Source organism: Melanotaenia boesemani, chromosome 10 (genome assembly GCF_017639745.1).
Source record: "Melanotaenia boesemani isolate fMelBoe1 chromosome 10, fMelBoe1.pri, whole genome shotgun sequence".
NCBI lineage: Eukaryota > Metazoa > Chordata > Actinopteri > Atheriniformes > Melanotaeniidae > Melanotaenia > Melanotaenia boesemani.
This window is the reverse complement of record NC_055691.1, coordinates 9,933,149-9,939,167: the sequence shown is the minus strand read 5'-3', so window position 1 is coordinate 9,939,167 and position 6,019 is coordinate 9,933,149. Positions and strand designations below refer to the sequence as shown.

At 37.0% G+C, this 6,019-nt stretch overlaps 1 protein-coding gene and 1 long non-coding RNA gene across 2 annotated transcripts in view; one reads left to right on the top strand and one right to left on the bottom strand.

The window, feature by feature from the left end:
• Positions 1-6,019, top strand: part of LOC121647505 (NACHT, LRR and PYD domains-containing protein 12-like) — a gene marked incomplete at its 3' end in the record, with an annotated part of 791,953 nt that overhangs the window by 771,457 nt on the left and 14,477 nt on the right. The window lies entirely within an intron of this gene.
• On the bottom strand, positions 1,073-3,326 carry LOC121647021. The gene is made up of 3 exons (XR_006011763.1): positions 3,032-3,326; positions 2,744-2,828; positions 1,073-1,273 (listed from the first exon to the last, which is right to left on the bottom strand). It is a non-coding gene; the product is annotated as an uncharacterized LOC121647021 (long non-coding RNA).

Here is a 6,019-nt window from a genome sequence, read left to right as displayed (position 1 = left end):
CACTTGGAAAAGAGAAGCTGCTGCCCAGAAACCAGCGGCTTCCAATGCGCCCCTTGTTATTTATTTTCTCCATGAAGGAAGTTTTACCCAACCTTTGTTTTCGTTTGTTAATAAGCAACATGACTCAAAGAGTTATGGATAGGTCTTGATGACATTTTCATAACTTGTTGGAGATGCCACAAGGAAAACGTCATTAAAGTTTAAAAGTTTAAAAACCACCCAGTTTGATCATTGTTTAACAAGTCCAATACAGTAGCAGGTTAATGAAAGTTACAAGAATTGTGTGTACATTTGTTTTTATGTTTTTGAACAATTTCTTACTCAACTGTCTTCTCTTTGGCCTTGCTTCTAATGCAGTTAATTCATAATATGGCCCAATTTAGATCTTTTGTATACAAAAAAGTGGTGTTACACTCATTGTTAAATTTCCCTTTGTAATAAATATTTTTAATTTGATGATCAGTGTGATGGAATATTTTTACTTTACTGCTTTTGCAGCAACAGGAACCTCCACAATGCTCCATTGCCACAAACTGGCTTCCTCCATGTCTACTTTTGATTATCTACAGCCCATATACTGCGTTTGGCCATTGTACTGGGAAGAAAAAACTGATGGCTGAGACAAATCAGCCACTCCAACATTACCTGCAGTCAGTTACCAGCAGTAGAGATGAAGGAGGACCACAGATGTCCAAGTTCTTAATTCTTTTAAAACCTGATTTTGATGCCACTTTAAAAAAAATGTAAATTTAAATATTGCAGTTGAACAAAGATGTATTAAGCTGTTTCATTTTAATCCAGTATTTACTTACAAATCACACAGTTTAAGCAATTGAAAGTGCTTTACAAAAAACACCAAGCATAAAAAGCATGAAAGAATTACAATCAAACTGATTTAAAACAAACAAGAATATCAGTCTTGAATGCCATATTTACCTTTCACATACAGTTGTGTGAATGTCTTTCAAATTAGCAAACCAGTTCCTCTGTGCAGTTTTAAGAGAAAGAAACAGACTTCCATAATGCCTTAACAAGGTCACAGGCTGACTGCCTCCATGTCGACTTGTTAAGAGCTACATCTTGCAGCTACATACTCACGACAAAGAAGGTAAATTTCCCTGACTGGAGTTTCTGGATCAGTTTCCTCAAGTAATGATTGAATTTCAGACAGGTCTTCTGGAGTCAAAGGGCACTCAAATTCAGGGACAACTATTCCTGCATCCTCATCTTCTCCATTGTAGTCTGCCGCCATTTCCCAGTCAACATCGGGCTCCTAAACAAGGAGTTGTTTATTTTTAATTTCCATTCTCTCTCAGTGTAGGCGCAAATAGACTGCAACATGCACATATGAAGTACAATACATTCATGTTTTAATACTGGAAATTAGAAAGCCAAAAAAGTGAAGTGTTTTTTTTATAATGTTTAAATAATTTTAATATCCTACCACTGTATAAAAGAAAATTTTATTTTCTTTTTCCATTCTCAGTGCAAAGCCTCTATAGTGTAAAGGTAACAGTACTTTAATTGCCCCTGTACAGCCAAAAGATACTCACACATACACAACAAGTTCATTTGTACAGCATATCTCATGAACAGCAATTCAAAGTGTTTTACATTATAGGAAAAAGAAAGTATCAAAAAGTAAAAGAATAAAATGCATGATTTAAAATCTTAACAAGTAAATGAAATCTATGTAAATGCAGCTTAGAACAGGCGGTCTATAACCTGGATTTAAATAGTGTTTTAGCTGATCTGAGGCTTTCTGGGATCACTCCAAATTTCCTGAATCAATTTGATTCACAAGAGCAAAAATTTATTTGACTTAGATTAATTTCGATTCGATTCAATATCAATTCATCTTCAGATAATCATTTCACATCAATATTTCTTGGAATATTAGACATTTGAAGATAGCAATTTTTATGAAACGCTGAAGCAACCTTTCAACAGTGTGTAAGTCAGGTTTCCATTAAAACATGTACAGAAGCACTGGCATGTCACATACATAACATTTATTTGTGAAAATAATCAACGTCACATGTTAAACAGAATACAGTGTTAACAGAAACACTACAGTAAAAGAATGGCCAAATAAAAGAATGCTCTTTCTTTAAAAAAAAAATAAAATCAATTTTGGTATTTTCAGAATCGATTGATTTTTTTTTTTTTATTCTTAAATTGATTGATTGATTTTTTAAACCCAGCCCTAAAGTTCCAGATCTTTGGGGCATAGAAGCTGAACGCAATTTCATGTCTGTTTCTGACTCCAGGAACTGATAAAAGAAAAGACCAGATCCAGATGACCTATGGAGACTAGTGGGTTCCTACTGGATCAGGAGGTCATTGATGTATTTAGAGCTTAAATCCTTCAGTGCTTTATAGGCCAGCAACAGAACTTTAAAGTCTATCCTCTGACAGACTGCGACAGACCTCAGAACTGGCTTCTGGGCCTTGTCAGAAGTCAGGCAGCAGAATTCTGAATGAGTTGCAGCTGTCTGTTTTTTCTTTTTTTTTTAGGGAAGCCAGTAAAGAAACTGTTGTAATAATGAAGCATGGAAATGAATGCATTGGCTACTTTTTCCTGATTTTGCTGAGACATCAGATCTTTTATTTTTGAGATGCTCTTCAGGCTGACAGTAGGCATTAGTGACTGCTTAATGTGAAACCATTAAAAACAATGAAACGGAATCTTTATGGACTGACATTACTAAATAATCTTACACAATATTGACAATACACTTACGATTTTGTGACGATGGGTCTGCTTCGTTAGCCAGGGCAGTTTTAAGTAATTCTACAATCCGCTTGGCAGCGACTTGCAACTGTTCCTACCAAACAGACGAAACCAAATCAAGGACTGGTAAGGCAGCTAGCATTAGCTTACATCAACTTTACAACTATAAGCTGTTGGCAGAAAGCAGCCGCCATGTAAATTAAGTTCCTCGTATATTTTAACGAAATAAAGAGCTATAGAAATGATAAGCTTTTTCAAAAATAATATTAGTGTTGCAAAATATGCAGCATAACTTACCTCCCGATGATCTGCCATGTGGCCGAGACACCGAGACGACTCCCGCTTCCTCGTCTTCCTCTTTTCCAAGTGAGACAGCCAATCACAGAGGACGGGGACTGTAGCCAATCGTGTGTAATGACAGAAAACCCGCGGGCCCCGCCCACTTACTGCCAATAAACTTTACCGCGAGTGAGCAGCACGAGCCAGCGAGCAGACATTCTCCGCGCGAGGGCTCCGATATTCCCTGCAAGCAAGCAAACTCAGGCGAGAGGAGATACTGCCCGCGCGCGCGGAGAAATCGCGCGCGCACGCGCGCTCGGACTGCTTCATTCGCGCGCGTGTCTCCACAACGCCCCGTGGAACTCGCGCGCGGATCTCAATTCCTCTCGCGCGGGATCTCGTTTACTCTCGCGGGATTTTGGCATGATAATGCCGCCATAAGTTACGCAGTCTTTCCTTTATCGCCAGCTTGACTCACTCGAGGTACCCACGTCATTTAGGAAAAACGGGGCCTTCCACCCATATTGTCATGATTTTGAAAAATTGGGGGAAAAAAACAAAAAAATAAAAAAACAAAACGAACAAGTCCCTCCTCTCTGGGTGGGTGGGTCTCCATACTACAGTTTACTTTCACTTTCTCCGAACAACATGACGCAGCTCTCCGTTAACAACATCTGAAGAAAACTGAAACGGTTTTTAATGTTGATCTCGTTGGTATCAGCCGCCAGCAGCAACGGGCTCAGAACCAGAACCAGTTCGCCTCTCTGAGCAGAATTAGAGCAGCAGGGGTTTCCGGACGGTGAACAGAAGTCAGTGAGTTTCCTCCAGAAGGATTAACTGTGTTTTTTCCTCCATGTTCTGCTGCTTCTCTTCATTTCAGAGATATTGGACTTTTCCAGCTGTACTTTGACTTATAGATTATTATTATATATTGTTATGATAATATTGTTATATATTACGATATTATTATTAGGCCCTAGAAACTACGTGAAGAGCTTTAAACGGACTATTTCTGCCTGTCCTTTCCCAGGCCCATGGCGCAGTCTATGAAGGGGCACACCGTGCACGACAGGAAAACATATATGTATATATATATATATGTGTGTGTGTGTGTGTGTGTGTGTGTGTGTGTGTGTGTGTGTGTGTGTGTGGTAGGCCCAGATATCTTTTATATACCAGATATCTTCAGATACCATCAAGTGTGGAAAGCCCAGAAAGGGGGTAGAAGCTCATAAGACTATAGTGGTACAGACCGTGTTCGCGGAGCAGAGACGGGAGCTTCATTTCAATTAGAGATGGGATTTATGGCTCTTTGAAGGGAGCTGGATCTTGAGGAGCCGTTCCTTTCAAAGAGCCATTCAAAAGACTGGCTCGTTCTCACAATATATAAGAATGACAAACAATCAAAATATGTACCTATATAAAATCTACTATACAAGATTAAATAATTATAGGAAAAATATAGATAAAAAAGGATAAACCTGAGCAGTCAGTGCAAATTCTAGTAAATGTTTTGGATAGAACTCACATTTGTTTCCAAACTATTCTCTCTGTCCATAGATGCTTCACATAAATGGAGTATGTTGGACATCAGACTTCTATGATGTAACAAATGTTACTTATTTTATTTTTATTTTACTCAAACTACTTCTTATTTACTTATTTATTCATTTATTTATTCATTCAGTCTTATTTAGCTGGGGGGGTACTTGGTGTGTGTGTGTGTGTGTATACGTGTGTGCGTGTGACTGTGTGAAAGATTTCATTGAGTGTTTTTATTCTTATTCTACTTTGATGTATGTAAAGGCTTGTTTTATTGAACAATGAGATATAAACTGAGATATGCATAAATGTTTTAATCATGTAAAGAACTTTGTGTTGGCTATGGCATGAAAAGCGCTTTATAAATAAAGATTGATTTGATCAAGGCAGTGTCAAAAATTTGTATATAAAAAGAACAGCTCACAGCTGTGAATCGATTCCCATCATTCATTTAAAAGAGTCGTTCAAAAGAATCGATTCGTTCATGAACATCACATCTCTAATTTCAATGCAGGCACGTTTGGGAAAAAGTGAAGAAAACTGAAAATTAAGCATCTGGCTGCATTTAAATGATGCTGGAAACGTAAAAGCTGAAAGCAGAATTTATTCAGTGAAAACATCCGTCACCAAAATGACCTCAGTGATGAATACATTGACTCTTAGGGCTGGGCGATATGAACCAAATATTATATCTCCATATTTTTTACCTGAATCACGATATACAATATATATCTCAATAATTTTTTTGTCAAGTAACCAAAGAGACAGTTCTAATTTACAGCCTTCAGTGCTAAATATACTTTTATTAAGGATCAGCAGCACATGTGCATTAACACAGTTGACCAAAATTAAAGTTGCTTTATATTAAATTAAATGCTCCTAAATTAAAATTAATGAAAATACTTTTCAATGACCATAACAAAAATAAAGCTGTGTAAATACAAAAGAAAAGATGCTTTTAACTCAGAACAAGCTATCTCGATATTCCCTCATTCTGTATCACATCTGATAAAGTCTCAATACTTTTGAAAATCTCAGTATATTGCCCAGCCCTACTCTTAGACACTGGTCTAAATATGTACAGCCTCCACAGGTTGTCAGACCTGAACCAGTCCAATGAACTCGTCTTTTTGCCACTTTATTACTGCCTAGAGAATATTCTACAAACAAAAGATACACACACACACACATATATATATATATATATATATATATATATATATGATCAGTGGTTTTGATGCCGGGAAATAAAAGACAAAAAAAAAACCATTATGCTCACGTAATAATTCATATATGAGATAAACATTCAACACAAAATACAATGTAAAAATAAAAAAGGCTCAAATACTCTTATAAATGGGATTTAAGTAAGGGACTGTCTGCATTTAACTATACTAGGGATGTTAAATGCAATGCATATAAACAGGAGTGAAAAAATTTAGACCCTCCACCGCTCTGCAGAAG